Genomic DNA, 27982 nt, shown 5'->3' with positions numbered 1-27982 from the left:
TAGTTCTGATTTTCCACACCAATATTTATTCACCCTGTATTTAAATTGAAGTCTCTCAGGATACCGTCCTCCATCCTGGTATCTTATTAGGTATCTCTTCACCATAAATAATAAGGCATCCTGTGAAAGCTCGTGATGGCCCCAGTCAGTGCTATGTAAACATTGTTCGCTTAGCCATCAGCATGGTAGTGATCATTAGGCAGATCCCTGTTTCCTAAAGCCCAGACAGAAATGTTTCCTTTTCTCTGATAACTGAAGCTGGGGGAAGAAAATTAAAATGGAGTGTTTTTAGTTTTAACAGCCTGTGCTCTGTGACTTCCTAGTGCATAAGGCTTTTTAAATTATATAGCTTCCAATTACCAGAGATAGCACACAGAAAGACTTGTGCTCTGTACAGCTCCCTTGTCATATTGGAAAAATACTATTCCTTAAAATAAAATAAAAAAAGACCCCTATGAATTTAAACTGCCATTCACTCACCTTTTTAATTAAATTACTTTCCCCTTTATGTGGGGCAATTTCACATACAGACCAAACCTGAATTTTGAATCTAGTTGGGAGAAAGCATGATCCTCCTCCTCCTCTTCTTGCTCATGGAGGTAAAATGATATCCCCATCTTTATTCAAATAAATAAACTTAACAAAGAGATCCATGTGTTATGACTGCTGGGACATTTTCGGGGCTGACAGAAAGGTTTTCTGCAAAGCTCTGGGTGGTAAATGAACTTTGAAGGAGATGGCTTCATTGGAGAACTTCCTGAGGTCCCCCCCGTCCCCCCCAGATCTTTGTCGGAGTGCCTTCTAAGCTAGCTTGCCATCCCTGAAAGAAGCATCCTCTTTCAAGTCCCCAGGACTCTCTTATTCTCTCTCTCTCTCTCTCTCTCTCTCTCTCTCTCTCTCTCTCTCTCTCTGTGTGTGTGTGTGTGTGTGTGTTTGCGGCTGCTACTGTTCTCCTGAACCTACAGCATCCTTTACCTGGCTATGGAGGAGCTGAGCTGAATGACAAGGAAGTTAAAAAAAGCAAACTGAAGCAAACTGCATTGCTGTTTTTATAAGACTATGAAAGCTACAGCCGAGAAGGGGCAAGGCAGTGCTTCCCAGCCACTGCACTTGAATTCATTGTGTAACATCAACAAACGCATGAAGATTATAATTAAATGTGGAGAACAGTAATCACGGACCACAGTGCCTTTGCACTTACGTGCAGTCATCGGAAAGGAACATAAGAAAGAATTCAAGGGGCAATTCACAGCCCCTGGAAAAGGCTGGTGTTTGCTGAGGTCTTCTCTGTCCCTCTTAGTCAATGCCATCATTGCAAAGGATCCCAGACAAGAGTTGTGTCACACATCAAAAGGTAAGGAGGCACCATCAGTGGAGGCCAGTACACTTGGGCAAATGAGGCACTGCCCCCCAGTCTCTGTCTGCCCTAGGCCAGTCCCATTCTGTCAGCCTTCTTCCATACAACCTTCCTGGGAGTGGCTCTGACTTTCATTGGCTTTGGCTTCACCGGCTCCGCTAGTCCCAGTGGGCACCAGTCAGCACTGGCATCAATATCTACCTTCATATAGTGCTAGTTTTTTTCCTAGATAAAGAGGTGCTGCAACTCACCATGAACTCACCCTTGTTCCCTTGTAATGACAGTGGTGCCCACTTGAGAAGTGCCGGAACTGAGTTCCGGCTGAAAAAAAGCCCTGCCTTCATAGAAAATAATTGTTAGCATTATTGCCTAACAGTGAAATCCTAGACATATCTATGCAATAGTAAGTCCCAATGAACTAAAGGGAACTTTCTTCCAGGTAGGGATTAAAGATTGGTCTGTTTTCAGTCTGTGTCAATTTCACACATGTTCATTTTGTAAGAGTGTTTCATTCTGTTTCTAAATCTAAATTTGTTTAAGTATGAAAATATAAGATATGAAAATTCATACTCCAGTATGTATCAAAATAATGCTTCCATGCATATTTTATCACAAAATTATATATATATATATATATATATATATATATATGTATGTATCATATGAATTTTACCTCAATTTACATATTTCCAAATGCATTTTATTCTAAAGTATGGAGATACACACACACACACACACACACACACACACACACTAAAAACTATGGGTTGTCGTCTTCTTCTTCTTCTTCTTCTTCTTCTTCTTCTTATTATTATTATTATTATTATTATCACCATCCACCTTTTCCCCTGACAGGGACTCAAGGCAGTTTACAGATAAAAATAAGAACCAGTAAAAACAGGGGAAAGCTCAACACCAGAATCTCTGTGAAGAGGTAACTTGAATTGATAATGCTTGTGTACTTTGTACTGCATATGTGTACTACATAAACGTATTGCTTGTGTACTGTGCACTGCATATGAAATTTAATAAGAATGTACACTCAACAAGTTACTGTACTTATATGCTGTTTTTGTATTTATATGAAAAACAATAAAAATTATTGGGGGTAAACATTATAAAACAATTAAACATTGATAGAATTAAAACCATGCAAATACTTACAATAAAAAATAGTCCTACTCAGAGTAGACTCACTAAAACGAATGGACACATTTCATGGATTAGGGTGAGTTTATGGAAAAACAAACAAGCCATCACCTAGATATTTGTGCTGATAAAGGAACAGGTAGAGCTGATGTTGAAACATCACCCTCAAGGAAAATTAGAAGGGAAGCAGGGGTTCTTGCAACAGCAAAATGCCAGTGGAATTTTGAGGCAGCCAAGTGAGTTGGGTAAGACTAATAATGCTTCTCATTGGGGTTTCCATGCATGCCAGGGTTTCCCCCTGGATTTTGTATTACAGGAAAATTTCAGTGTTCTTCCCTTAGGCATCAGCATCCAAGAGATGCCTGAAGAGTTCCTGTGAGATATATATGAGAGAATTTGGGGATATATATCCAAAAATTCTCAAGTAGTAGCATCCCTGAAGAAACAGAAACCGGACAGAAGAAAACAGAACCACAACATGTGCTTAAAACTTTATATTGGTAAACATGAATAGGTTGCATTACACATTAGGAATGCTAATTCTGTAATTATTGTTACACAATTAAAAATTGTGTTAGGGCCTGATCCAAAGATTCCCTGCCTATGGCCATAAAACAGTAGAATGTGTAAATTCTGGCGTGTGCAAGGATCTCCTGCTGAACAAATGACTGGTGCTGTCAACTGAAATCAGCATTGCTTTAAATCACTTCCCCCTAGCAGGAATGTAAAACCTGCATCAGCTGGGATGTAAATTTGATTTTTCTTTCGAATTCTGCCCTGCACTAATAGCATTTACGATGGCTACATCCACACTTTCTAAGGCAACACACACAGAATCACTCCTTTGGGGAGGTGGCAAGTGCACCTGACCTCCCACAAGAACCCGGAATCAACGCTCCCCAAACAGCAGCCTTTGGATACACGGGGCACAAACTGGAGGGCAATCTGTAGATGATTGCCTGTTTCCATCGCCTGTTTCCAGTCCAAGTCTTTGAAACAGCTTGTGGCCAGTATAAATTGCAGATACATAGCTGGTTGTCACGCACTCTCAGCGGCTGGCAGAGAAAGAATGGTAGAGGCTGTCTCCCCAGCCTAACCCTTACAGAGAAGAAGGAGACAGTTCAGAATTACAACAGGGGTTTGAGGGAGGTCACAGATCAGAGGCAGATGAGGGGGAAAGCTGGGAAATAATGGGAGAGGAGGAGAAGGAAGAGGAAGCACCAGGGGAGTGACAGCTGATGGACCCAGTGTCTTTAGAGAGCATTCCAGACCCTGCCTCTCCCAGAATATGGTGGGCCTTGAAAGGAGGAGAGCAAAGACCTCAAAGACAGAGGGCACGTAGCAGCAGCACCTGCAAAAGTGACGAATGAGGAAGTGGGAGAGATTGGAGATTCGCTCAGAGCAACGTCATTATTCCAAGAGGCCACATTCCCAAGCCTCCTTGTCTTGTCTGTTCCTGGCAACCTGCCATGGGGTTGGTTCCTCTGCTGCCTGACAGCGGCACACATTTGCCTCTGTGGTCTATATGGAATTTAGGGTGTACAACTACGGCAAGAGTCTTGATAGCACAAGGATGGAAGAATGAAGAAACCCTGACAAAAGAACAGTGGCAAGAGAAATGGATGAGCTATGCAGAACTGGCCAAACTGACATACAAATTGCGAGACAAGGACAACTGTGATTCAAGGAGGAATGGGAACTTTATAAAAATTATTTAAAAATGCAACAAAACGAACCGGACTCCTTGGCAGGTTTTGAATAAACACACACAAATTTATTGTTGATAACATGATGGACAGATATGTAAGGATATATACAATTTTATAATATGCAGAGAAAATATGTGCAGCGAAATCAGGGAGAGGCGCTGAGGGAAGTCTATGGTGGGGCAGGGAGGGGAAAAAATTATGTAGGTGATTATATGGTTTGATAATTTGATATGTGGAAAGTGAGCAATAAAATAATTTTTTTTAAAAAAAAGAATTTAGGGTGAGCTATGTAGGACGCTGCCTTATTCTGATTCAGACCGTTGCTCTACACAGCTTAGAAAGGTCTGTAATGGTGGGCAGTGGCTATACAACATTCCAGACAGGGTTCCTTTCCAGAAAGATGAAACCTGGGACCTTTTTGCACCCTCTGCTGCTGAAATATGACCCTCCACCTGCACCTGTGGAATATTGCAATTATGAAATTATACTGGCATTGTGAGATCTGTAATTGGAAAGAAGATCAATCAGGAGAGCAACCAAAGGTCTTAAGGGAGAACAGCACTGTATTTGTTTATGGAGCGGGTGTAAGCAAGCTAACAGAGCATCAGAGAAAGTGCTTTTCGTGATGCAACTTGACGTGTTGGTAGAAACCTATGTGAAATGCACATGGCGCTGAGTGGGAAGCAGTCAAAATATCTTTTTGAGCCAGTGTGGTGTAGTGGTTAAGAGCGGTAGACTCCTAATCTGGGGAACCGGGTTCGCGTCTCCGCTCCTCCACATGCAGCTGCTGGGTGACCTTGGGCCAGTCACACTTCTTTGAAGTCTCTCAGCCCCACTCACCTCACAGAGTGTTTGTTGTAGGGGAGGAAGGGAAAGGAGAATGTTAGCTGCTTTGAGACTCCTTAAAGGGAGTGAAAGGCGGGATATCAAATCCAAACTCTTCTTCTTCTTCTTCTTCTTTATTTCATGCATTTTACCCCCTATTTTTTTTTCACAAGGAGGAATCTATGGCAGGCGGAGAAGTGATGTACAGGAACATTATTCTCCGCATAACGCAAGTAACATTTAGTCACTTCCTAGTCATGGTTTGTAGTCAGTCAGTCATCTGTCCTATCCATCTGCTCAACACCCTAGCTTTTCCTCCCCTTCAATCTAGTTGAACTATATCAACAACAGCAACTGGTTCTTTGAGGAAAGTAAATGTACCAGTAATGTATATGGTAATGAAATACTGACTGTGTGTGTGTTTCTTTTCTTTCTTTAATTAAAAAAAAAGCAGTAACCTTTCAATATGCCAAATCAAGTTTGTATAAAGGAGATACGGATGATATACATGATCCAAAAGAAAATGTTCCTCTTTGTTCCAATCCAGAGAAAGTTAGTTACTCCTGAGTCATTGGTAGGATTCAAGTTGTTTGTTTATTTAGAATATACAGTGGTACCTCAGGTTACATACGCTTCAGGTTACATAAGCTTCAGGTTACAGACTCCTCTAACCCAGAAATAGTACCTCGGGTTAAGAACTTTGCTTCAGGATGAGAACAGAAATCTTGCTCCGGCGGCGCGGCGGCAGCAGGAGGTCCCATTAGCTAAAGTGGTGCTTCAGGTTAAGAACAGTTTCAGGTTAAGAACAGACCTCCGGAACGAATTAAGTACTTAATCCGAGGTACCACTGTGTAGGAATTGCCATTCAATCTAAAACAGGGGTGGTTACACTCTGTATCCACTTCTCATCCAAGTGCTGCTTTGCTCTCCATAACCCTCTCTGCTCCCAATTTGTCTTTTAATAATAGTACATGAATAAATGTTACATTTTTAATTGCTCCTAAGGGGTCTTTGCTGTGATTCAAAATAAAATAAAATAAAAATAAAAATTGGTGGCACATTTATTATTATTTTTTGCATGTTAAATAACGATGCCTAGCTTGCCACAAGTAATTTTGCCCCCCGGGTTCAAGTTGACTATCCCTTCACCATGTATTCAGTAAATGCGGAAGGGGGAAAGCATTCCTTGGCCATATCCCCCTCCCCTCGGTGTTCTTCATTGCTGTAAAAGTGGCCCCATGCATAAAGAAGCTACATGTTTACACCCAGGACTCTTCCAAGCAATTGGGAGCTCAAGCTGATCAGGGTTCCCAGCTGTGTGCATGGCCACTATCACACTAACTTTGAACACATGGCTATGAGAATTTGGGTATGAAGAACAGGTCCTACTGACTGTCATTCATTCACTGAAGAAGGTGGATGGGATGTTAGTCTACATAGGTGGTTTGTTGTGTACATAGGCCAAACCCTCCAACATTTCTCCAATGGTAATAATAATAAATTTATTATTCAAACCCAGCCCATCTGACTGGGTTGCCATTAAACATTCAAAAACATTTTTAAAAAACCTTCCTCATACAGGGCTGTCTTCAGATGTCTTCTAGAGGTTATAAGTACAGTGGTACCTCAGGTTAAGTACTTAATTTGTTCTGGAGGACCGTACTTAACCTGAAACTGTTCTTAACCTGAAGCACCACTTTAGCTAATGGGGCCTCCTGCTGCTGCTGTGCCGCCGGAACACGATTTCTGTTCTCATCCTGAAGCAAAGTTCTTAACCTGAAGCACTATTTCTGGGTTAGCGAAGTCTGTAACCTGAAGCGTATGTAACCTGAAGTGTATGTAACCTGAGGTACCACTGTAGTTACTTATCTCCTTGACTTGGGGGTCATTACAAACCCTCCAACATTTCTCTAATGAAAATATGGACATCCAAAGGAAAAGAGGAACATTCTGGAATCAAATCAGATACCAGGATGGCTTCTATAAATTCGGGATTATCCCTGGAAAATAGGGACACTTGGAGGGTTTGAGATACTTTCTCTGGATTCATGTCAGTGATTTGCACTGGCTGTTCAGCTTGACCCCAATGCACACTTACTTGGGAGTAGAGTCTATGGACCACAGCGAGTCTTACTTTTGAGTAAACAAGTACAGAATGCGCTGTTAGTGTCCTTGGGGTGAGCTTGGATGTCAGATTGTTCTTAAATGTCTCATCTAATCCCATCTAGTAAGCAGACTGTTTAAGTAAAGGCTAAGCACATTTGCATGCATTCAAACATATTCATAATTTGATAGCACATTCTCCCTAATAAAGAAAGGATCGGGGTGGTAGTAAATAGGGCTTATCAAGAAAAAAAATGGTGGGCTCAGTAAGTCATATGAGTAACTCATCCTCTTTCATTCACTCAATGTTTGCAAAACTTTATTTACACATATTACAAGTCTAGTGTTAAAATACATATCAGTCAAGAAGAAGAAGAAGAAGAAGAAGAAGAAGAAGAAGAAGAAGAGGAAGAAGAGGAGGAGGAGGAGGAGGAGTAATAGTAATAGTAATAGCAGAATTACCTTGGTCTCTTGGTCCCTGCTTTTGGGATTTTTTAAATGCACATGAATATGAGGAAAGGCCTTCTCCTCAGAGACGACCACTCTATGTATATATTTCGACACGTTCCCCCTTCCACATATCCATTATTAGGATATGTGTAGTAGGAGAAGGACTGTGTATCTCCCTGCTTTTGCAGATGGTTACCAGTGTAATCCCCACCCCTCATTTTGTTTTCTGAGGGGATCTGCAACCATTATAATTTCATGCCTCCTTTTCCTGTTGATTCACCTGCTCCTAGACCAAGACATAACTGAGTTCAGGCTGGCAGCCAATTCACCATTGCTTTCTCTTAGTTGCATTTGAGGTAGTTCAAACAGTTTGCTCTTTGACAAAAGGATTCTCACTGCGATGGCCTTCTGCACTAAGATGTTTTGTACTGTAAGATCAAAGAACTGTTCTAAGTAAGAGTTAGGAGCACAACCAATTGGACATTTTGAATTCATGTCATCTGAGGTAGCCACTAAATTAAATTCCTCCTTAGATTTTCTTTGGCATGCCTGAAAATACCTTGAAATATTTCTGGAGCTAAAAAGTGTGTGTCAAATAAAAATAAACGCTCATATTTTGTTTTTGAAGTTGAAAAGTAATTTAAGAAGCGTAGTAACAAAGACAAGCAGCCACACACTCAGCAACTTTCACAGTAGCTGCTCTTGGAATTATGCTTTCTGGCTTTTACAGTGAAAGTATGCCATTGCGCTCTCTCTCTCTCTCTCTCTCTCTCTCTCTCTCTCTGTGTGTGTGTTTCTAATGTGGGGGTTAATATAGTATTCTGTTTGCCCTGGTAAATCTAATATTTTAGTCAAAGAGAGCCGTTCTAAAGTGAAATGCACACGCAAGGGATCACATGAAGATGTACACCCAATAGAAGAAATGTATCTAGAAATATCTAAGGCTGATTGAACATGACCTTCTAATGTTATCTATCCTATTTGCAGGTGGGAAAATGGGGCAGGGGATATTGCTGAATATCCTCCAAGAGAGGGTGGAATTTTCTAACAGTTTGGGGTTGTGTGTGAAAAAGAAAACCTTATTCTGATAAATTTCAGCTTAATAATAATAATAATAATAATAATAATAATAATAATAATAATTTATTATTTATACCCCATCCATCTGGCTGGGTTTCCCCAGCCACTCTTGAGTTAATACTCAATGAAATTATATTGTTAGTTCACACTGGTGACTGAAGGGAGTCAATGGACTTGGCCCCCACTAGAACAAATGTAGGCTAAGCCCATTGTATCTTCCAACAATAATATTGGACAAGATTAAAACTGGGTCCACAGTTGTGCTTGATTTTTTTCACTGCAAAAGTCCCCCCCACCCAAAAAAAACTATTGTGAAAAAGTTTTTTTTTTTTAATTGGTGCCTCAGATCCAAACTAGGCATACATATTCTACATATATGAATCATGACTGATGTCCACAGGTATGCAGATAGCTTCTTGATAGATGTTATAGTAACACATACTATCCATGCTAGCTATATTATACATACTAACATGTTTGTGTTGTTGTTTTATCCTTTGTATATATTTAAAAGATCTCTTGGTTGGTAGTTCTGGAAGAGTCCTGAAAGAATAAGTGACAGGATGAGGTTCTCAGGAGGGGAGATATAATAGTACAGTGGTACCTCAGGTTACATATGCTTCAGGTTACATACACTTCAGGTTACAGACTCCGCTAACCCAGAAATAGTACCTCAGGTTAAGAACTTTGCTTCAGGATGAGAACAGAAATCGTGCTCCGGCGGAGTGGCAGCAGTGGGAGGCCCCATTAGCTAAAGTGGTGCTTCAGGTTAAGAACAGTTTCAGGTTAAGTACAGACCTCCGAAACGAATTAAGTACTTAACCTGAGGTACCACTGTATGTTTATCTGACATTTATGTTCTTTCCAAACCTCAGAAATTTTGTGTGGCTGCTGTTGGTTCTCGAATATGGGATGATACAATATGTCTCCTAGCTCTTGCTGAGCTGTGTGTATTTTAGGACTTAGTTAAATTAGAAAAAAAAGTAAGCATGTACATTAGAAAACCTTGACTAACTTTGGTCTTCAGAAATTCTTTATCATAAACTGTGGAGGAAAACTGCATGAACAACAGGCACCTAAAGAACTGGACTTGTTACTAGCACCTGCATTACGCTGGATCTCACAAAACAGTTTTCTTCAAAGTTTCTTTCTGGCTCCCAGGAAATCTCATGGGTTCTTTTCCATTTTACCCCCTGGAAAACTCAAAAGTACATTTCCTTCACCTGTCACAGATGCACAATGGACAAGCCCTGAAATCAACAGCAAGAGGTATCAAATGGGGATTGATAGGTGTCTAGAAAACCACACAGAAAGGAGGCGCTGATGATAAAGGAGCAAGGGTGTCAAGAAAAAAATGACAAATTTGCTATTGGCGCCTGTTAATGGGGGTATCACATGTAGAGCGAGAGAAGCAGTTTTTCCGCTCTATTTGATGCTGGTTAGACTTCATTTGGAGAGCTGCATTCAGTTTAGGGCACCACACTCTTCTCCAGATATAGACAAATTAGAGGCAATTAAAAGGACATCATCAGAAGTGATAAAAGATATTGAAAATAAGACCCAGGAGAAAAGATTAAGAGAAGTGGACATGCTCAATCTACAGAAAAGAAGGCAAAGGGGACACATTATAACTTTCCACAACTGCAAAAAGGGCCATCAGAAAAGCAGTGGGGAACGATTATTCTTATTAGCCAAAAGGGACAAAACATGAAGTGAAGTAATTGGCTGTAGCTGCAACACAGATAATATAGGCTAAATATTAGAGAAAGCTTTATATCCTTAAGAGCAATTAGACTATGGAGGGAACTGGAGATGTTCAAGGCTAGAGTTAATGGTAACCCATTAGAATTTAAGGGTAATTAAATCAATCCTTGCACAATACACAGGAGGTCAGAGAAGAGAGACCCAAACAAATGATTTGCTGTGGATCCCTTGTCTGTGTACCATGGTGATGATCTAAAAGGATGTGGGTCGCTGAAAGGTTTGTGCTACACTGCTTTATTCTCCATTGAGCATTTCCTATTGAATAAGTCCTGCAGTTGTTTCACAAGGGAAATGTACAAAGGCGATTTCTGGGCTTTTGAAACCCTTACAGGGTGGAGTGGGTGGGTGGGTGGGGAGGCTTATAATTTTAAGGATCTAAATCAGGCGGTGTAATCCACAATAACTTGAAATTAAGGGAAGTTAGGGGAGCTTGGGAAAAGTATTTGAAGTGTGGCAGCTACTAGCATGTGGGAAAGGCATCACAGCGAGACAACCACAAACATCCTCTTGCAATGGCTCGGAAATTTGGCGAAGGTTACAGGTGATCATCTTTCCAGGTGGCTAGAGATTCTGTCACAGCATGAGCCATCACACCACAAATTGCCATTTCAGTTTACCTTTGGAGAACTAAATGCAAAAAAAAGAAAAAAAAAAGGCCTTGACATTTTTTTATAAAAAATAAACAACGTTGGTTCGAGAAGGGGGAAATGAGAGGAGACTAATGTTTTCTTGCAAGGTGTGGGATTCAAAATGCTTCTTTGCCAGGACAACCACAGATTTGAAACTCCACGAGGAGAAGTAATCTGGAGCAGTGAAACAGTGGATTCAGAATGAGTTAATCACATTCATTTCCCCTGCATCCCTGTTCTAAATTCCCCCTTCCTAAGCAGCATTGCTCTTTCTTTTTAGTTTTGTAAAATATGTTTGGATACTGTTACATCCATTAAATTATATCATGCAGATGATTCTTCAAACTTTGTCCTTTAAGCTTACCATATTGCTGTGTCTCCAACTGCCCTTGTAACTTGATATTCAGGGTGTTACTATTTCTATATATAATATTTCTATATTTCTATATAAAGGCTTCAAAGTCTTGGAGCCAGATTTTTTAAAGGGATCTCCTTGCCCATTTGATCTGCAGAACTGGCACTCTGCACTTGTGAGAACTCTTTGTTTTAGTGCAGCAACAATTATGTTCTGAAACTCCCTGCCTATTATTATTAGGCAGGTATATTCATTGTACTTTGCTAAAACTTTTTTTTTAAAAAAATTATTATTGAGGAAAGTCTCTCTGGACCTGGAATTTATAGGGGTCGAATTCAACATAGCACTAAGGAGACCATTCTGTCAGGACCAGCATTTTGCTTGGCTGACAGAACAACCTCCCCTCTCTTGCTTCCACACTCTGGTCTGTAGCTTCTCCCAACCCATTCTATTAACAGGAATCATTGTACTGGCTTCTGTTAGTAGAATGGGTTATTTGAATCTGACTAATTATGTCAATTTACCATATTTTTTTGCTCTATAAGACTCACTTTTTCCCTCCTAAAAAGTAAGGGGAAATGTTTGTGCATCTTATGGAGCGAATGCAGGCTGCACAGCTATCACAGAAGCCAGAACAGCAAGAGGGATTGCTGCTTTCACTGCACAGCGATCCCTCTTGCTGTTCTGGCTTCTGAGATTCAGAATAGTTTTTTCCCTTGTTTTCCTCCTCCAAAAACTAGGTGCATCTTGTGGTCTGGTACGTCTTATAGAGTGAAAAATACGGGATTTTAAAAGCTGTTTATTTTATTTATCTTTTGGTAATTTTACTCTGTCTACCATTTTTAATTGCTGTTTTAATAGCTATTTCTTATTAATTATTTTACATTGTTTTATGCAAACCACACACACACACACACACACAGCGGCATATAAATCTTGCTAAATAAATAAATAAAATAAATATGATATACATATAAAAGTTACAGTCTTACAACATAAATCAATATGGTAATATATAATCATTGTTATTCCGTTTTCGGATATCTTATATAAAACAGTGCGAGACTTGCCTAGCTAAAGGAGTTCATAGGAATCACAAAGACAAAGTGTTGTGGTACCTGAATATAAACACAGAAGATTGTTCCGATCTTTTAAAATCACTTTGGCTATGAACGTAGATTACTTTTATCTGTTTGATTCATCAGATATCCTCACACCACTGCGGTAGTTTGCTCAGAGTAGAAATAAAGAAACTGCATAAGGCACCACACAACCCTATTCCACAATCAGTTTCCCCGGTGCCAGAAAATTCCTAGTCTAAACTGTTTAAAGTTAGCATTCTCACTTGTGAAGCTGTAGTTATGTTACACTCACGACTGATTCTCTAAATTTAAAGGCTCTGACCAAATGATTTATTACGGTAGCATAATTCTGGATGGCAACCATATATCCATGGCAAAATAGTTTGTTATTTAAACAGAACATCATTCTCTCACAGAAATATGTTTGGCATTATTTATACCTTTGTATAAGGGTCAATCATGTATCCGAGGGGGGAAAAACCACTTTTAAGTATGTTTCAAGCAGCCTGGTGTAGTGGACAGAAGCTACTTTCAAACAGTCATTCTGGTGTCCTTCAGATGTTGTTAGATTACTGTTCCCATCATCCCTGACCATTGGCTATGCTGGTTGGAGCTTATGGGAAGTCCAATTTATGGCTTATGGGAACTTCCAACCAAGCAGTTTGAAAGCACGCCAGTGCAAGTAGATACAGTGGTACCTCGGGTTAAGAACTTAATTCGTTCCAGAGGTCCGTTCTTAACCTGAAACTGTTCTTAACCTGAGGTACCACTTTAGCTAATGGGGCCTCCCACTGCTGCCATGCCACCGCCACACAATTTCTGTTCTAATCCTGAGGTAAAGTTCTTAACCTGAGGTACTATTTCTGGGTTAGTGGAGTCTGTAACCTAAAGCATCTGTAACCCAAGGTACCACTGTAAATTGGTACCGCTACGGCAAGAAAGTAAATGGCGTTTCCATGCACTCTGGTTTCCATCATGGTTCTTCGTGTGCCAGTAGCATGCTGGCCACATGACCCAGAAAGCTGTCTGTGGAGAAACGCCAACTCCCTTGGCCTGAAAGCAAGATGAGCGCCACAACCCCATAGTAGCCGTTGACTGGACTTAACCGCCCAGGGGTCCTTTACCTTTTTACCTTTTTATGGGAACTCCGACAACCTCTGGAGATCACTGTGTTGGCAGCCTCTGAATTGTTATATGAATGTGGAGAATAAGGGAGGCATGATTGCGGTGCTTTTTTTCTTTAAAAAAAATGTTTAAGGTTACTCTCATTTTGACTCAAGAAAACCACCATTTTATAGTTCAAATCGGGGAAAATAAAGACAGTAAAATGGACAAAAGTACAAAAATTCACAAAATGTTTAGGGGTATGCGTACCCCTGTGTCCCCCAGAAAAAAGCACTGCATGATTGTATCTGCTTGACCTCTGTGCATTGATAATAAGAATGGGAAGGAGTCTCTATATATGCAACAGCACACACATATGACATCTCTGAATGAGCAGGCCTATGTTTTCAGTGAGTCCCCGTCATACTATGTGCACATAGTTGCATGCAGGGAGCTCTTTTCAGACATTATTATGAATACGTGGAGGTTATGTGCGCATGCCATCCCATGTCCCATTCATTCATATGGGTCAGGAATGTTAGACTTGAGTAAGGAGTCCTAGATTCAAGTTAGGACCGGTTTGAAAGGCTGTGTGTTTGCAGGTTGATCCCCATATTGATTTGGAACTAACCAGTTTGCACCTCCAAAGGAAAGCCACCACTATACAAAATATGAGCTGGATGCAGGTATGTAAAATATGCCCCCCAAAGTGTAACACGCACCCTCCACGAAATGCGACTAAAATAGGTAAAATAGGTAAAAACCAACAACTTATTTGGATTGTATTTTAGTTCTTCTTAAAACAATGAACCATTGCTCAACATAGAAAAGGTATGGACTGGATCGACAGCAGGGACATTTGAAATACTGAATAGAATGGAAATAGTTTGGCTCCATTTTTTCCTACTCTGGTCAAGTGGGATAATACCACACAGAAGCAGTTCCCATGAGGATGTAGTCTATGTGAAAGGAGACCTAATTTATCCCACCGGCTAGTGGTGAAGATAAAATAAGATAGCCATGAAGAAACCATGCACACAGCCCTGAGTTCCTTGAAGGAACAGCAGGAGACAACATGATAAGTACATAGGTGGACATACAAATAAAAGCAAAACACAATATATTTCTGTCCTGAGAGTCGTCATTGGATCTAAATAAGTGATAATACTTAGTTGAGGTTGGCGTGGATTATCTGTGTTTTATTTCCTTTTTCCTTTTAAAAAAAGAGGGTTTTCAGCTTGATACGCATCCCTGTCTTTCAATAGCAAACGACAGTTTCAGTTTAATTTGGAAATTGTCTGAGGATTGGCTCACATGTTTGGCTAATAGCTGAGATATTCTGAAAATGAAAAAAAAAGGAGGGGGGAACTATGAAGGTTTAAAAATGGACTGCAAAAACAAAACACAAAACACAAAACAGCTTCACAGGCATTTTAAAATGTGGCTTTAATATGCATGTGTAGCAGCTGGACTGACACAATGGACCCTAACGGCTCTGTCAGGTTCCTTTCATACTGTATTATTCCCTCTTCAGCGAGAGTACCAAAAACATTTTAAGACGGGTGGGGGGAGAGAGAAACCTCCTCATATTTCTTTCAAACAGCTGCAGAAGGCAACAATGACACAGGCAATTCAGCACGCAAGAGTCCCAACGAAAATGTAACTCGTTTGATTGAAGGACTTCAAACAAGAGAGGGGGAAATAGCCAATACAGTAGCATAGCCGTGGTAATAGGGCCCAACACAATCCTGCTCTAGGCCTGGCTGGCCGTGTTGAATGCAGACTGTGCAACTGCGCTGTGCATACAGCAAGCAATTGAGCTGCCTGAATCCTTGGCTGTGATTGCCCAGCAAATCTTTCTAATAGGGTGGGGGGCATTGAGTAGAGACCTTGAACAGCTTGAGAGGGTGACTGACTGTATGACAGTCTCTTTGCCACAAACAAACTGGCGAAATGTGGGGTTAAGAGGAAAAGCACCTAGTCAGAGTAATCACTGTTGTTGTTTTACTATTACACAAACACACACACACACACACACACACACACACAGAGAGAGAGAGAGAGAGGGAGAGGGAGAGAGAGAGAGAGAGAGAGAGAGAGATTTTTTCTAAGAAAAAAATGTTTAGGGGTACTCTTATTTCCCTACTCATATTGAAATACTGCCCCTCAATGAGACCAAACTTAGATTCACAAAATGTTTAGGGGTATGTGTACCCATGTGTCCCCCTAGGAAAAAAGAACTGTATATATATGGTCCACATTTTAATAGACAGTGTTTTAATGCAACTAAGTAGTCAAAGAACTATATCCTTGCTGTAACTGCCCCACCATCAATTAGGCAATTTGTAAAGAAATGGCAACCCGATTTTCAAACACGATGGCTTGACTAGCTATTATCCATTAATTTCAGTGGGTCTACTCTATGTAAGACTTTCTCGGATACAATCCGAAAACTCTGCTTAAAAGAGAAGAAAAGGAACACAATCTAGGCAAAAGCTTCATATGTGTATAAACATTGACTTTCCTTTACAAAATATAAGAGCAGAGTAGAGTAAATGTGCATGAGTATCCTGTTCTATTTGCTTTTTGGATTTATTTTGCAGGGATGGATACATATTGACCCAAACATGTACCCTTTACTATGAATGTGCTAGTCTGCTTTTATTTTGCACTCTGGTTGTTGCTGTTGTTTTGGTATCCAGGTGTAAAAATGTAGCATTTAATTTGAAAATGTATTATCCTCTCCTTTACAAAATATAACACAGTGATTTAGAAAATATAAAATGCAATAAAATCAGCTCTCTAAATATCTATAAAACCCAGTTAAAAACATAAATAAAACATCAGCAGATACTTTGTGTGTGTGTGTGTGTGTGCGTGTTTTTAAATCATATTGCGAAGACCTGTCTAAAAAGTGGAGTTTTCAAAAGATGTCTGAAAGATAGCAGGGGTGGTTTCTGCAGAAACCTCCACGGGTGACAGAAGTACTTTAGCCAACTCCCATTCCTTGAGGACTGTATGTGAATGAGGTTTGCCCCCACATTGTACATTACATCTTCGGATCTGCAGGTAAACTTATTTGGTGTAAATCTGCAAAAATGTAATACACGAAGGGGTCATTGGTTTTAAGAATGGCATTTCTAGAAATACACATTCAATCTCCTATTGGGCATGTATTGGGAAGCACAGGGTAATCAATCAGTCAATTAATCAATCAATATTTTTTTATGCTGCTTCTTTCTAAGTGGCTTACCCAAAACATTAAAAGTATTACAGAAATCTATAAAATTTACTTAAAACTGGATTAAAAAAATATCACAAATAAAACTGATCAGTGTACAAAACAGAGAACCCACAGCTTAAAAGTCGGAGATCAGGAAAGCTTGGGTAAACATATATGGTTTTAAAAGGCATTTAAAGGTCATTACTGTCTCTGCCTCACAAATTGCCAATGACCGCTCCCCGCTTAAAAACGGGGGGCGCCCTTTGCGTGGACGCGTGCAGCCCCTGGATCTCGAGCGGCTCCAATAGCTTAGGCTTGGCCTTGCCTTCCCTCAGGTGGGGTACCTGGAGGTCTCCGCCTACCTCGGTCATTTGCCCAATCCCACCTGGGGGAAGCGTTGCCAAGGAGACCAGTCCAGGTAGGGGAGGGATTACCTGCCCACACAATAGAGGGAGGATCTTACCTGGGAATCCTCACTTGGCTCCAGAGCTTCTCCCACCCTACCCACCCTCAGTTAATGCCTTATTTTGCAGGTTAACTTTTCTTCACAGGTTTCGCAGGTTAACTTTTCTTCACAGGTATGCGGGCGCTGCTACGTAAGGTCGCTGTTAAAGGGCCGGAAAGGAATTTCCCTGCATTGGCAGGTTTCGCCTTTCCCGTAGCAAAACGTCACAACTTTGGCAGTATCAGGCCTTGGGCGGAATCCTTTAGTCCATCTTCCTCTTTGCGGCGGCGATACCAGGGTTCCCCGTTAAAGGGGTTTCTGAAGGGAGGCTTTGGCCGTGCGCCGAAAGGTTGTCATTGCTCTCCCCTGCGGCGGCGGCGTAACGGGGGCGGCTGTCTCTGCTTGAACATATGTTCTCCAGAGCCGGCCCATCCCCCACACACACACTGGATAACCCTGATGCTCCCTAGATCCCCGGCTGGGGACTGGGGAGGGAGAACGCCCAATGCCTGAGCCAAGGTCTACCCACATTTGAAATTCAATAAAGTTGTGGCCAATTTAATCCCATAGCACGTTGTCTCGAGTCGTTATTCCGCATGACGGGGGGACCGCGGGGGATCTGGGGACTCCGCCTGTCCACGCAAAGGGAGGGCATCTCAGAGAGTGAGTGCTATTGCCCAGAAGGCCTGTTTCCATATTGTCACTGAGTTATAATCTGCTGATTGTGGAACAACCAGCAGTGGCCTCTGGGGAGATTTTAAAGATGGGCTTGGTCTGTGCCACCCCATCGGAGGCATCTGCTAGATATGCTGGCCCCAAGTTGTTTTAAGGAGTTAAAAAACAAAACCTTGAACATGACTCAGTAGCTAGTAGGCAACCAGTGCCAATCTTTTAACATTGATGTAACATTGATGTAAAATTAGGCACCCAACTAAGTACACTACCAGCTGCATTTTTCATGAAGTGATGCTTCCAAACCAGATGTGAGAGTAGCTCAACACTCAGAGCTTTACAGTAGTCTAATCATGACTAAAGTAGCCATCTACAGCTAAATAGTAGCCAATGAATGAACCATCCCTGTCTAGGAATGGTTGTTGAAGCACCAGCTGAAATTGGTGATGGGTGTTCCAAGTCACTGAAGAATTGCTAGGTCAAACATCTAGTCCAGCAGCACTCAAACAGTGATCAACTGAATGCTTCTGGTTTACAGAGTATGGAGGGGATGGACTTTCCCCTTGTCCCCATCATCTGACACTCAGAAATGCATCGCTTCAGTAAATACCCTAAACATATATATCCTACGTTGAGTGTCACATGACACAAAGTGCCTTTTATCAGCTTCATTTGGTACAACAGTGATGGCCCTCACTTTTGAGTTTCAAGCATCTCTTGAAAATTGTTTTATGTCAATGGACCTATGTTCTACATTTTCTTGAGTAGCAAATCATCTTAGTGACCATTCTGTCCCACTGTGAAATTACACTATCCTAGGCAGTATATAAATACGTCAGTAAATAAATAAATGTGGGCTTGCATTTCAGATAATCAATCAAAACAATATCAATGTGTGGACTTGTACACCATTTGTGGTGTCTAACAGCACGTGTTGACTCGGAAGTAAGCTCCATTGAGTTTAATCGTTCAATCAGTTTCAGGCAACTGTTTGTATAGAACTGCAGCCTAAATGGAACGCATGGAACAAAATCTTCATTCTTTGACTTTGTTTCTCTAATATATTTTACCTGATTCTAGATAAACAAATCCAGAACAAATCAACTATGCCTTTATCCTACCCCTCCTCCAACGACAAAGTATGGATACTTACTCAGATGTTTGCCATGTTCAGCTACTGTGTGAATTAAATATGCCATTTACTTATCAGCTGTAATGATATGTACTTGATGCCAACACATTCCTTTGATCTAAGTGATGCTATCAGTGAAAGCTATACACTTCATTTGCTTTTAGTGATGCAAATACTTTTTTTAAAAAAATATCCTGCATAAAGTGTAGAGTTATAGCACTTGAAGGATGCCTAATGCTCATATATTGCTGCAGCCCAGTCCTAGAACTAAATTATGATGTTAGCTTCAATGAAGAAGCTAAGAGCCACTTGATAGATGCTTATTTTCCTAGCTTGTCCTGCCAACTTCCTTCCTTCCTTGTAAATTGCTGTTGGGTGAGGATGTACATCTGAATGACTTCAACAGAATTAGCGTGGAGTTCAGTGAGGTGCCAAGGAGATCATTCCATCAGTGCTTGGTTGACGGAATGGTCACTCATTCCTTCCTCCTGTGCTCTGTTCTAGGGATTCTATCAACCCTCCAGAACAGATTTGGAAGTGGGGGGGGCACACAGGGAGGATGGGCGGGGCGGGAAAGCCCCATTGAGATAGCAGGAGACCTTTTGCTAGCTTCCACTGTCAGAACTAGGTGATCCAGCCCTATTGCCCAGCTAAAAGCTCATAGGACCATAACATCAGAAGTTAGCTTTGAATTATTCTAAAATGGTAAAGGGGGTAACTACCACGGTATTAAAAACGTCAGCAGACCAAATGCATTTTAATTCATTTTTAACCCACTATCTATGCATGTGAATGAAAGGAAGAATTTCCAAAGGGCAGGAGAAGCATAGATATTTATTTCATAATAGATTTCTAACCCACCTTTCAGATATTCCCAAGAACAACACGGTTTCCACTTTTTAAAAACAACTCCTTATTAAACCATGTAAACCAAATAAAAACACACTATAAGCAGTAGCCAATGGTGACCATTTAGACCAGGAGGGTGGAAGTGAGGGAGCAGGAATATCAACTTGAAAAATATATTGGGGGGGGGCAGGTAAGCCCCACCCCACATAACCAGTCACAAGAAATGGCACACACACCATTTGAATGGCCCATCAACTTTGGGGGCCCAGATCCCTAAAATATTTTATTGGGGGGCCAAAGGGACCTCAGCCCCTAGGAGGTGGCTCCTATGCCAGGAAGACCTGCGATAGGTGAAGGCAGAGCCAGCAATAGGCAGAACCACCTCCCGACTGGTCATAAGAAGGCAGACAGGTAAGGGCTGGCTGAGGGTAGACCAAGGTTGCCAGAGCAAGTGCCCCATTCAGTTTAATGACCATTCTCCACTAATAATAATAAATTTATTATTTATACCCCGCCCATCTGGCTGGGCTTCCCCAGCCCCTCTGGGAGGCTTCCAACAAAATATTAAAATACAGTAATGCATCAAACATTGAAAGCTTCCCTGAACAGGGCTGCCTTCAGATGTCTTCTAAAAGTCATTTATCCAGCAGTCAGATTTTATTCTTGAAATGCAGTGCTGCAGATTATCTCCTACACTGCCCTTTCCATATGTCTTCTACAAACACTGGCATGCTCAGTTCCTTCTGTCCTATCCCCCCCCTCCCTGGGAGTAGTCTTCACACCAAGGACCCAGAGGAAAAAGAGACTTGTGGATGCTTGAAGAGACTGAATGGAAGAGTCCACCTCGGAACGAATGGCCTGGTTACCAAAAATAAATGCAAACCAGAGCAAGGACCGATCACACATAAAGTAATTGCAAGGAGTGGTGAGGGCAGGATTGTGGCCGAGTTCAAAAATGCATAAGCAGAGCTTGTGCGCCTGCACTTTGTATGTGTGTAGACAGGCCAGCTATTCTGGTGAATTCATTCTGTCCCATGTGAGTCCATCATATGAATGGTGCGTCTCTGGAAGCACTGGGGTCTCCCACCACTGCAAAGCTCTCCTGACTCTTACGGTGCAATGCTACTCCTCTGTTTAAAAACATTAGCAGGCCTTCCAGCAAGCAGAGTTTCAAACAAACTTTTCAGATCTGCAGAATCCAGCTTTTGGGGGGAAGAATTGGCATACCTTCAAAACCCCTCCCGCAACTACCCCATTTAATTGGGTAGTGTACTTCTAATGGATTCATCTGATTACTTCATGGACCAAGGCTTCAGTCCTAAGCACATTTAGTGGGATTTGATTCTGAGTAAATATACACAGAATCATCCTGGAAGCAAATCCTGCGGCTCCAGAAGATATGAACTGTAGATACATTTGGCCCTGACACCTGATGGAAACAAGTATGCCTAATAAATGTATGCAGAACTATAAAATTATTTCTGCACATGGGGTCTGTAAGTGGAAATGAAATACCATTTCAAAGCTTGACCTACTACAAGTGAAGGCATAAATATAATTCTGGATGAAACAGGAATAATGCCAATTACAACAACTACGAGTCATCATGGGGCACTGCTTAAATTTCTTCTTAAAACAAGGCAAATGGCTCAATTGTTCTTATATCAACTGGTAACTGATTCCACATATGTGGAGTCTTGGAACAAAAAGCTTTTTGTGCTTAGTTTGTATTCATCCAGATATGGGAGCTACAGAGCCTGGAGGAAATGTGTAAGTCATTCTTTGCAAATGCAGGCTGGAGAAATATTGAACACCCATAACGCTGCTCTGATTCATACTTACATAAGTTGCCTACTTTTTCTTAAGCTCATAACAATTGCACGCGCGCGCACACACACACACACACACACTCTGTACAAACACACACAGAATATGAATTACGCACAGCTGCATATCATACACACATATGACACAAAGGAAACAACATGAGGAATCTGCAACCTTAAACTGCCTTAAACCACTACTTTTAGTGTAGCTGGGCACAGCAATCATAAACCCAAATTATTCCAGGACCAGAAAAAGGTAAATCCTGTGCTGGCAGAACCTCCATAATTTCCAAAGCAAGAAGAGAGGAGAAAACAAACATGGAAAATACAGAAATGTCCTGCAACTGACAAGACATGCCCCCAGCATCACTGAAAACACCTCCAGTGACCATCCATTAGAGACTGTATAAGTGACAATGCCCACATGCTACACAGACTCAGAGGGGACCAACTCAGAGAGGATGTCTCCATCATATTGCCAGCAGGGCTGGACAAATTGGTTAGTTTTCTCTCATTTTCTTGTTTTTCTGGTCTGAAATTCAGTTAGTCACATTTTCACATCAGTTTGCAATTGTGAAAATTCATCAAGGCATTGTAGTGTGCATATCTCCTACTTGGCTTATTTCTGCAAGCAATTGCCCTGATATGTATTTCTGCATGTTATTTTCACTAATAGACACATTTTGTGCAACTTTCTCATAATATATGCATTTTCCTATACATTTTGTTGTTGCTGGTGAATTGCATTGTAAAATTCACAGAAGTGCGAATTTCGAAGGACAGCTTCACATTTCTCTAAAAAACAACCCCGAAATGCAAATTAGACATCGTTACATTTCAACATAAAGTGAACCGTATTTACTCTTCATCCCTAGTCACCAAGCCCTCAACACATGTGAAATGCAGAAACATAGGTAGTAGCCGAAGAAGCCAGAAACATACTCAAGGGATTGCTGACTTGAGCCACTGCCTGGGCAAAACATTTGACCTCCCTACCCACAACAATAAACAATGAAACTATGTGGTGTAGTCTTTATAGCAAATAAAAATATGCTCAGGAGGTTGCTGTTTCAAATTCACACAGGGGGTGTGTTTTTCTTTTCCTGGTAGACATCACTTATAGGAAAGGGAATGGTCAATTAAGTTGTGGAGAGCCTTGAACAGATTAACACATCTCTCCAGGGGTACTGGTTCAAATACCCCCAGGGGAAAAACTGCTAGTTGTGATGACTCCCAGAATCAGAGGATGTTGGTGAGGGACTACAGCAGGGGAGGGCTAATGCCTTCATATTCCACCTGTGGGCTTCCTAAAATCAGCTGGTTGGCAACTGTGGAAAATGGGATGTTGGCCTAGATAGGCCAGGCATGAGGAACCTTTGGCCCTTCAGCTGTTGCTGAACTACAGCTCCCATCATTCTTGGTCGCTATGCTTGCTGGGCCTCATGGCAGTTGTAGTTCAGCAATATCTGGAGGGCAAAGTTTCTCTGAACCTGAAATGGCCCTTTGGCCTGATCCAACAGATCCTTTGGCCCTTTGGCCTCTTCTTATGTTCTTATGGTGTACAGCTGTACCAATTATCACCAGAAGAAGGCAGGACTCCAGCCATGATTGCGTCCACACAAACAATCAAACTACCCAGGGGCAAAAGAACTCATTCTGGGGTAATTAGTAATCTGTGTCATTCATCCAAATAGTTGAGAGGCTTGGAGGAGCTTTTCAAACCATGCATGAGCTGCAGATGTGTATCCACTCATAGTCTACTTTTCCATAAGGAAGCCATGCTAGTCACAGAAAAAGACACGGCGGCATCTGGTTTAACTGGCTTTTTGTTAATGCTTATGCTTTCAATTGCAACAGCCTACTTCATCAGATTAAAAATAAGGAAAATCCCATGTACAGTGCAGCTGGCCCTGTGCCCTTTATTTTGCAACAATTTTTCCCCCTTTTGAAACAGAGATCCTTTAGTCCCAAATTCTATAACTTCGAGTTGCAAAGGAGGATTTTGCAGCTGGTGTTTACTACGAGACTTCCAAATCATGTTTAAATAGCCCTTTCAGTACATCATAGCAATTTGCAGCACAAACAAAGACAACCCGACAAAAATGTCCATCATATATTTTTAAAACATCGCCCTGAAAATAACTTTGCACTAGAAAAGGCGGCGGTGGCGGGGGGGGGGAATTGACATAGTTTCAGTTTTGTAAATAAGATAATTCACTTTAAATTGGTGGTAAAACTAATATACCCGCAACATTACAGCAAACAAGGGCATCGCCAGCCACTGAGAAAAGAACTTCCCTGACTGATTTTACCCGGTCAGGCATGACTAGGGCGGGGGGTGCTCAGACTGGATTTTTCTAAGTGCATATCCCAAAGAAAGCAGTTGTGGTTTGTACTTTATTCTGGATGGAGTCACCGGTTACTGATCCAGTTCTGGATTTGGTTGAAGGAAAGCACGCTGTTCATTAAAGAGGAATTCACTTCCCCACAACATTCCACATCATAGCCGTTGAACAGACATCAAAAGGAACATTCTGACTGTCTGGAGATTTGCTGGCTAGGAAATGCTGTTTTAAACACTGGGGTAAAATACCACCCCACCCACCAAAAGATCTACTCATGAATAAAGATATTCCTTGTACTTCTACATAGCGCAGGCTGGGGTTCTTGCTCGCAGGTAATTTGCTGCTCTTAACAGGTGCAAATTTGAATGCCAGCTAAGGCCCTCTTTGGACAGAAATGATTTGGTCATTCTACTCTCATTGAACTTTCAATGCACGCTACATGGTGCTGCCCTTGAAGATGGTCTGGGAGCTGCAGCTAGTGCAGAATGCAGCAGCCTGTGTACTGGCTGGGACACCTGCCAAGATGAACATGATTCCTGCACCATAGATCAGAGGCAGAACATCAGAGGTAGAACATGATGGTCCCAAATTCAGTCCCTCAAGGTAGGACTGGGAGAGACACCCACCCTGCAGATCTGCTTCCAGTCCATGTACTGATACTGGGGGACCAATGGTCAATGGCAGCTTCCTGTGTTCCTGAAGGAGCTGCAGTGGTTTGCCTATTCACTTCCAAGCGCTTGTCAAGATGCTACAGTCTTCAGGAAAGTCTCTTATTCTGGAGCAATCTTCTTTTGAGGGTCAAGGATTGCTGGCCCGCGAGAGAATTTTCTCCATAATGGCCCCCAAACACAGATGCCCCAGGCATAGTCCCTTTCGGCAATCCTTGAAGACATGCCTCTTTGCCTTGACTTTCAACAGTTGAACTATTACTCTCCTCCATTTAACCCCCGATTTGTTGATATATATTGTATTTTGGGGTGGGGTTGTGTTATTTATTTTTATGTATTGTATTATCTTTCATAAATGTAACCTGCCATAGCACCTTGCAGTGAAGGGTGGAATAATAATAATAATAATAATAATAATAATAATAATAATAATAATAAAAACAACATCATGTGCATCCACAAAGGATAGGAGCAGAATGACCTGGAATGAGGATTATATTGTCTATTTGCACATGTTCCATTCGTAGTATTGGTGCTGCTTCCCCATAGGTGAGATATTATACTCTTGTGACATGTGTCTAAAGAATGGAATGATGTGGGCAGAGTCAATCACATGGGTTGTTGTCACTCTCATCCCAGTGGGGAAAAGGTTTGACAGAAAAGACTCGGCTCAATTTCATTCCCAAAGCTGTGGACGCATAATCTGGTGAACCGGGTTCGATTCCCCGCTCCTCCACATGCAGCTGCTGGGTGACCTTGGGCTAGTCACACTTCTCTGAAGTCTCTCAGCCCCGCTCACCTCACAGAGTGTTTGTTGTGGGGGAGGAAGGGAAAAGGAGATTGTTAGCCGCTTTGAGACTCCTTAGGGTAGAGATAAAGTGGGATATCAAATCCAAACTCTTCTTCTTCTTCCTTCATATACCTACTGCAGTAGCATCTCATCATGGGAAAGTGATATATCAGTATGTGTGAAGGAACTGATGAAGGGATAGCTCTTTCTCTCTTTCTGCTGTGAAAAGAACTGGGAAGAACACAAACCAGCCCAGCAGATTCAACAGGGCTAGAGATTAACTTCATTGACGTTCCGTACAATATGAGGGGGACGCGGGTGGCGCTGTGGGTTAAACCACAGAGCCTAGAACTTGCCGATCAGAAGGTTGGCAGTTCAAATCCCTGCGACGGGGTGAGCTCCCATTGCTCGGTCCCTGCTCCTGCCCACCTAGCAGTTCGAAAGCATGTCAAAGTGCAAGTAGATAAATAGGTACTGCTCCAGCGGGAAGGTAAACGGTATTTCCGTGCGCTGCTCTGGTTCGCCAGAAGCGGCTTAGTCATGCTGGCCACATGACCCGGAAGCTGTATGCCGGCTCCCTCGGCCAATAAAGTGAGATGAGCGCCGCAACCCCAGAGTCGGCCACAACTGGACCTAATGGTCAGGGGTCCTTTTACCTTTACCTTTACCTTTACAATATGAGTGTGTGGATGGATTTTTCTGCAAAACCACAAGCTTAGCTATTATCTAATATTATTAGCTAATGTTGGTGGAAGACACTGCATTTCAAGGGAAGCTTCCTTTGGCAACACAAAGGATAAAAACCTACACAGTTTACACATTAGCAATATGGCGGAAGGCTTCCTTTCTGGTAGGTACCAACAGCCCATTTCCCTATTCACTCAACCTTTTCTGGGCTATCAGGCTTAGTTTGTCTGGTTTTGTTTATATTGATCTCATTAACAGTTTTACCATAGGTCTTTGCAGTTCACCTACTAGAAGGCTACACTAATCCCTAATTAATCCCTTTAAAACCAGTTACAGAGCTCCCTAATCAGTCTGTTTCACTTTGAAGATACCATCACATCTAACGAAATCTATCTGTAGCCCAGGATTCAAATGATAGTTCAGATAATATCAACACTTCCCCTTGCACAGTCATCTAACCCAGTCAATTTCACATAGGATACACTAAAATGGCAAGGAACTGAGTTAGAAAAAAGAGAGAGTGTGCGGTAATGACATTCAGACTGGAGCCCGGCAGCCTCTCTCAACCCTGGAATTACTCAAAAGTGCAGCTGGAGCAACTGTAAGGAGGGAAATGAATCATTCTCTTCAATGGGAACAAAAGTATAGCAAGTCCTATTTGTGAATCCCATTGACGTCAGTAGGACTGAGTTGGAGATTCAAATGAGAATAGTTTAATATTCAACAGGGCTAGGAGTTAGCTGAAACTTCAATGACTTTTCAGTACAATCTGAGACTATAGATTGGGTCCCTGAAAGACCATGAGTTTAGGCCAGCTTCCATCAAACTGATGTCCTTCAGCTGCTTATTAATTTACAAAAGTATTTATATATTGCCCGCTTACAAAATACCATGGCAGGTTACAAGAATGCAACATAAAAATAATAATAATTCAAGGCAGTGCAGAACAATTACAGAAATGAGAGGCTACGCAAGAAAATTTTAAACAACTGTGTACACCTGTCAGCATGCAAAAAGTCTTCAAGCATAGAGAAATTCAAAACCAAGGATAACTGCTGAGTCTCTGCTGGAAGGATGTCCAATAGCGTGGGACCAGTGGCCCTAAATGTTCTTTTAGACAGCAACTCCCATTAGCATGGCTGTGCTGGCTAGAGATGATAGGATTTGTAGTCCAGAGAGGCAACAGGGTGGCGCCTCTTGGTCTAGACATTATTGCACTCAGCTATTAAAAGCTAGGTTGACAAAAGGCGTTGTATTTCTAGGACTCTTGCAGTAGGCAACACAGAGAGGAGAGTTGCAATATACATATCAGAAGTGTGACAGCAAAAGCACACTCCCTTGTTCGCCCCCTTTAGCTCTGTCTGCAAGAATTTGTTCGTCCAACAAAATTCCACCAAGGGAAAGCTAAGGGGAAAAGGAAAAAAGAAATTTTGGAGGCGATATTGGAAAAAGAAAAAGAATTAGTGAAAAAACCAAATAAGGAATCAGTAAAACAGGCAATTAAATTGTTACAAACTCAATACTCAATGATTATTAATGGTGAAATAGGATGGGAAATAAAGAGAATGAAACAGAAATATTTTGAAAATGCTAACAAACCTGGGAAATTGTTGGCAATTCTTGTGGACAGAGAGGAGAGCTGCAATATACATATCAGAAGTGTGACGGGAAAAGCACACTCCCTTGTTCACCCCTTTAGCTCTGTCTGCAAGAATTTAAAAAGGGAAAAAATATATGC

This window comes from Podarcis raffonei, chromosome 4 (assembly GCF_027172205.1).
Source record: "Podarcis raffonei isolate rPodRaf1 chromosome 4, rPodRaf1.pri, whole genome shotgun sequence".
Classification (NCBI taxonomy): Eukaryota; Metazoa; Chordata; class Lepidosauria; order Squamata; family Lacertidae; genus Podarcis; species Podarcis raffonei.
Note: the sequence above shows the minus strand (reverse complement) of the source record.